Genomic DNA, 6868 nt, shown 5'->3' on the forward strand with positions numbered 1-6868 from the left:
GGGCGGCGTCCACCGCTCGCAGGGCGTCCGGCCTCCTGCGTCCGGATCCTGCACGTGGGAGACCCTCGGTGAGAAGAGGGCGGCCGGGGGCAGGACGGGTGTCGGCGCAGGGGCGGGTCCGGCCACGAGGGAAATGACCCGCGTGACCAGAGCCCCTCAGGCCGCGCCAGGGAAGGGTGTCGCTACTGCACTGAGCTGAGTCCCCGGGGCTGGCCGCTAAGACTTTACTCACAGCGAGCTCCCGGCAGCTGACCGAGTCCCGAGGGCTGACTCGGCAAGACAGGGCGAGGCGCAGGGCTGCCACTGTCAATAACGACTGACGCCAACACGGAGACCCCAGTGGGGAGAGCGGCTGCCAGGCCAGAAAGGCAGCCGGCGACTCGAGTCCCCACCAGGGTCAGGACGGCGGCCACGGCGCTGGCTTCATGGGAGGGGCGGGCGGGGACAAGCGGCAGCGGAGGCGACAGGGCTCACGCCGTATCTGCAGAACAGACGGCGCCCGTCGGCCTGATCGCAGGCCGGGGCTACTATTCCCCGCGCTTCTCCAACTGCTGCAGCATCCTAGGGAGACACGCACGCTCCCCCAGGCTGGGTCTGTGTCGGGCTCCAGAGGGACGAGGGCAGAAGCCAGTGGCCGCCAGTGGCCGCCAGTGGCCGCCAGTGGCCGCCAGTGGCCGCCAGGGCTCCGATTCTGAGCTGCAAGCGCTGAGGAGTGTTAGGGCGGCGTCTGGTGGCCTGGAAACTCGTCAGGTCATGCTGTGACAACACAAAGCCGGCGCCCTTGTGCAGGGAGCGGCTGCTGCCGCCCAGCTGGCGCAGCCACACCCCGGGCTGTGTGCATAAACAAACCTGACTTGGGGGGAAGCAAAAGAGAACCGACTTGCTCTGTAAGGGCAAAATAAACTCTGCGGCTCTCGAGATGGGTCCCACTGGGCCACAAATTTGCAGAGACGCGCTAGGTCCAAGCCGCTGAGGAGAACGAGCGAGGTCGGAGGACCTGCTAGGGACGTTAGCGGCTGACTGACTCTGAATCGGGGGGACTCAGTGACCAAGAGATCCTGGCCTCGTCATTACGCCAGGAAACGCCTTGGCTCTCGGGACAGCATCACTTCAGCGCTCCCGTGGCCAGAGCTGCCCGCCTGTCACTCGCAGGTCTGTTACCTTTGACCTTTTCCTAACAAGCCCGCCCCTTACAAGTGCCAATGAACAAACAGAACAGAGGTACAAGCCTTTCACGATTACCAAGATGCTCTACAACAAACTTGCGATCAACTTAGTATCACCAGTGGGAGACCGAATATAATCACGGGGTGGCCTCACTGAAGAGCTAATTTACTGTGAACGTGATCAGTAAATGCTCTCTCTTGCTGAACCGTCAGATCATTAAAAAAAAAATCATGAATTGTTCGATTCCTGTAACAGGGATGTTTCGTACAAGCTGGTACTAAATGTTTCCCTTGATCTCTAAACAACTGACGAGAACAGTTGTCAACTTTTGACAACTTTTGAGGTGTCTGGAGGCAGCACAGCAGGACCCTAAGGGGAGACAGGAGCGGGCGCGAGGAAGACACGGGAGTCAGGGTAGGGTGCAAGTCTTCCTGCCATTCCCTCAGCAGGTCTCTACTTACACTGTTAGCAAGGAGTTCGTTGCAATAATGCACAGGGTGAGTTCATGAGAGATCGCCATAAACGATCTCAAGGACAAGGGGGAGAAGCATTTTCTCTTAACAATTTATGGTGTAATAGATGATACGTTGTGTGATAGTTATCATGTGTACAGCTGTCTAGTTATCATCAAAGGAAGGGGGGTCTGGGAAAGGGTGAGCTTGTTAGCAAAAGGTTGTTCAGGGTCTTGGGTAGTAATAAATTGTGTTAGCAGTGTTAGCAGTGACTGTCTAAAGAAAGGCTAGCGGCTAGTTTAAGGCTGGCGGAGTAGTTAGTGCTTGTTTTAAAAGGGAGTAAATGAAGAGAAAGCTGTACAGTTGTATATCAAACGACACCTGTGCAGTCAGGGTTAAAATTTGTCCATTCCGCCCTGGGAGCCTTATCTGAGGTGGTCATAACATAAGTTAGCAGTGGACAGTCTGGCTTTTCAGAGCTTGTCCCGATCCACCCGGAATCTGTCAGACGATGGCGTTGCACAGCTGGTGTCAAAGTGTCCACCACACCCGAGGAGGAGACGCAAGGGCAGCCCCCTGCCTGTATTGCAGCTTTGGCTGTGGGATGTTTAACACGCCTGCCCACGTTACAATTTCTAAAACGAGGCCCTGGGGCGCCGGGCCAGGCTCAGCACTGTGAAGCTGTCGGCAGCGGGCCCGACGCACCCTGGCCGGGGAGTGCCCCAGGGCGCAGCAGACTCTCCTGACTCCCCGCTGCCCCTCGGCAGTGAATCAGTGCGCCCCCCTGTTCTGCTCCCCGCTCGGTCTCTGGGGCGGCATCTCACTCCCCACACCTGTGGCCTGCACCCCAGTTCTTGTGATATAAATAAAATCTTTAAAAAAATGTTTTAATGTTAAAATTGTCAAGTGAAACAAAAACCTATTTTCACACACTAACAGCATCTTCAGTCACAGCAAAGTACCAGGAACCAGCCAAATGGCCTCCGGGGGCGCAGCACACCCAGAGCGCTCCTCACTGAGGTGGGAGGAGGCCGCCACAAGCAAGCGAGGGCTCACAGCGTAACGCGTTTACTGTAAAGTGCCGTTCTGGCTTGCTTCGGCGCCACCAGAAACCCCAGCGAATAACCAGTGGTTTCAGTCAGGAAGCGGAGGGCTGTGACTTGGTGCGAACATAATGTCGCGGGGGGAGCTCTGATGACAGACCTGTCTGTTCCTCGACTGCAGAGTGACGTGTTTCCACGCGGGGGAATTGTTCATAAAACACACATACGACCAAAGTGGTGAAAATCAGGAAAGCCGTTGCGGCCTGTAGTCCGGCAACAGTGGTGTGACAGTGTCACTGACATCGTACTAGAGTTGTGTGAAATGTCACCACTCGGGTTTAAGGAACACGTGACTTTCGTTCGCTCCATCTGAAGTACAGTTAAACATAACCATGTGGTGCCATCCCTGCGAGGGGCTGCTAATTCACGGTTCTGCTCGCTAACCTCTTTTTTCAGCTGTCTTCTTCTTTCTAACTTTAATAATTTCCATGTCTACGATAACTGAATGATATAAAACACCTCATGCTTCCGTGGGGAAAAGGGTTTTAATGCTACTTTCATGGTCTGTTACACCTTCAGGGCTCTTCCTTCGCCTTCAATACACCTTCGTACCTCCAGCTGTTGTCCACCAAGTGGAGTTTCTGAACTTCAACCTGAGGTGGCTGAATCCCCCCAGGGTGGGGACTAAGGGGAGCCGGAAACCCAGGAAAAGACAGCAGCCACCAAAGCCCCGGGTTACACTGACAGGTCGAGGACTAAGCACGTGCCGCGGTGGGAGGGAGGTGCCTTGCGCCAGGCTAATGGTCACGAGGGAGTGACACAGGTATCAGCCGCAGGCAGTTTGCTGTTACGAGGGAAATGGCGAGGGGCCAAAGATCGCACTGATGAAAGGTAAAAGAAAAGTCTCGAAATGGATGAGTGCATCTTTTTGTGCACGAACTTGATCCTTTGGTATCTTCTTGTAAAATGTTCTACGCAACACAGCGTGAGCCTAGCGCTGACGTCACCGTCCATGGTTGCTGAGCCGCCGGTGGCAGGGGCGCAGGTGTCACCCGTACATCGACGGCACTGTTCAGTCAACGACAGCAATTCGTGTGACGTCACGCAAGGCCACACCAAAATGACTCAATCTAGTTTCATCTCTAACTTTGTGCAGGTCACACGAAGATCCTGACCTAAAAGTATCAAGATCCAGAAGCTTGACCTTCGCAAGCAAACAAAACTCACGGCAGCCCAGGGGCCGGTGACAATGAGGCCCTCAACCTCACGCTGAAACCCAAGGACTGTGCGTGCTGCGGGTTCTCGAGCCAACGCCCAGGGGCGAACCGGGGCTTTTACGCGGCCTGGCGGATGGCAGCGGGTGCCCCGAGCCCGTCTGAACTGCCTGGCCAGTCAGGCTCCCCCGGCTAAGGGCTCCGACGGCCACGCCCGCGCTCCGCGCCTTCTGTCCCACCTGTTGGGGAGGTTCGCACGACCCCTGCTCAGACTCCGGGTGCCACCGATGTACCGAGGGCCCCTCAAGCCCCCTCTCGTGTTCCACCGTTTTCCGGCCCTTCATGCAGAACTCGGAAACCCGTTTACTCACTGAACTATCAGGTCCACTGAGAATCCAGCCACATGTAACACAGGAAGGTCCAAGAGGTGTTCAGGGGAGGGTGTCCTACAGGAAGCCTGCAGTTTTGGGGGCTCCACCCCTACGCCAGCGATTGGAAACTACAAGTCCCAGCAGCACCAGGGAGAGAACGGCGAGGAGCAGAGGGCGGGGCTGAGCAGGCACTCTGGGCTCTCGTGACTGGTGGCTACCCGCCTGTCACCCGCGCTCCAAGTCAGCTGCGCTGGGGAGACATCCTAGTTACCTCGTAGCTCTCTTTCCCTGGGTTGCTCCTTCTCCTTTCCCCTCTTGGTAAATAAACCCTATTGACCCTTTTGTGTGTGCCTGTGGGCAATTAAATTTTAAGAGTGCGGGTGAGGACCCAGACAGGCCCAGTTCACACTGGGGTGCCCTGTAACGGAAGGAAGGACCTTCACGTCGTGGACCCTGGAGACTGGCGAGCACAGTTTGGAAATGGTTTCCCAGCGTGGAAGTTCTCTGAGGCAGCTCCTTGCCGGCTTTTATCCAGACTTCCTTCCTTGTCACTGGCCTTTAGCAACTGAAAGCCTCCTCTCCCCTCAGCTCTTTCCCAGGAAACTGGGGGGCGGAATGACAGCCGCACCCTCTAATTCTGTTTATTTCCCTGGCAGCCAGCCCTTTCTCAGGTGTATTTTTTCTGACTTTACCTTCACTGTAACAGATCCATTAAGAACAGCAACACGGTCACTTGCTTGCACTCGTATGGCTCAGTTTTCCCAAGGGCCAGAGAACAAACACCAGGATAAAGAGCCTCCACGGCTCCCAAGGCTCAGGAAGTTCCAAGGGCAGGGAGAGCTGTGGGCAAAGATGCTCCCTTTGTTCTAAGGGCTCAGGAAGTTCCAAGTTCCAGTTCCTGGAGCGGTGGGCTAGCAGCTATGGATGAGGACCACACAGAGGAGAAATCTACCTGGGCTACCTGCATGACATTTTTGTTCTTGAACATCGGAACACTGCACTGTGGCAACAGATGAGAACTCACTTTACAATTCTTTAAACAAATCTCCCAAAATATCTCAGAGGAAAGGCGGAATACTGCTTTGCACTGGATTGCACCCGGAAACGGCTTCATTCACACGGCGGGTGCTGCAGTCCGTCACGCAGAAACTTGTCTGAGACGCTGGCAGCATTCAGCGGTGCAGCGACGTGCCTGTGGCGTTTGCCTCAACCTAAGCAGCTGCAGGAGCAAGGCGGTCAGATCTGGCCTGCAAGGCTCCTGGGCTCCGCTGCAGCGTGCGGCGGGTTTTGCGGCTTTCGCTTTTCTCCCTACTTTTCTAGGTATTTTTTAAAATCTTGTAACATTTATATCTGTTAATTAAATTTTTATTTGCTGTAGCACTGCTCATCAGTTGTGGATATTTTTATTTTGTATCTCACAGCCCCTCATTTCAGACATTCGAGTTTTATTACTACTGTATCACTTTTTCTCAGCTACGTTAAAAATACAAGATACCTTCAAGTTCAGGGAGGTGAGAAAAGACGCAGATTGCCGCACTGGCAGAGACACAGGGCGGGGCGGGGCGGGGCCCCCTGGCGGCTCAGGGCGCAGGGCGCAGGCCGCAGGCCTGAGGCCTGAGTGGGTCCCCAGCCAGGGCACAACCCTCACATGGCACAGCGGCGCTTCCTGGCTAGCTTGCTGCTCTCACCAAGTTTCCGCCTCCGCTCCGAAATCCTCAGCTGAAACTCACCGCCAACGTGCCTCAGTAGCAGAAGCGGACGGACTCAACACACCCCGAGCTGACAGGCGAATAAAGACGCAGAGTGGAGGGTCACAGCTAACGGCAACTTTTATTTCTTCTTCAGTTACAGTTTGCTAGAAAGTAGTGTCACGAGTAAGTACGAACACCCACGGAAATGGGTCGGAGAAAAGCCACAATGCCGGGTCCCACCACCAACCAGCGTTGGAGGGAGCGCGAAGCCGAAGCCTCAGGCCAGGTCTCCCTGCGCCTCTCGGACCTGACGGGCGCGGCCAGGCGCTGGCCTGCATATCCTGACAAGCGGGAGTGACAGGAAGGAGGCTCAAGGCTGCCTCAGGGGAGCCCGGCAGAAGGGGTGCGGCCACTGCCCCTGCGGAAGCCCAGCTCCCCCGGCGCCTCGGGGCCCAGGCGGCTGCAGCCCGCAGACCCCACAGGCAAAGCGGAGACGAGGGTGGAGCCCACGCTGGCCTCCTGCCCCCTTGGGTCCTGCTCAGTCGCGAACCCAGGCCCCAGGGCGCCACCCCAGAGAGAAGCGTCTTTACCAGCAGCCTCGGCAGGGCACGGCGGGCGCTCCTCTGGCCCCCGCGCCCCTTCCAGGGCAGCAGCCTCCTGCCTGCCGGCGCCCTGCTCCTGCAGGGCCCTCGGCACTGACCACTGGGCAGAGGCCGCGCTGCGCCCGCGCAGCCTCCCGGGGCAGCTCTCCCCGGCGCCCGTGCCCGCGGCTGCCCACTGCTCCGTCCTTCCCAGCAAGCCTGGTCAGCGCGGCTGCGCGTCCTCTGCTGAAGAAACTGGCTGCGAGCCGCTGAAAGCGGGGCTCTGGGGACACCTTCCTCGGCGGAACCCCGGGCCCGCAGCTCCAGAAACGGCGTCACCAGGACGACC

This window comes from Condylura cristata, unplaced genomic scaffold (assembly GCF_000260355.1).
Source record: "Condylura cristata isolate star-nosed mole 26May11 unplaced genomic scaffold, ConCri1.0 scaffold00066, whole genome shotgun sequence".
NCBI classification, from domain to species: domain Eukaryota; kingdom Metazoa; phylum Chordata; class Mammalia; order Eulipotyphla; family Talpidae; genus Condylura; species Condylura cristata.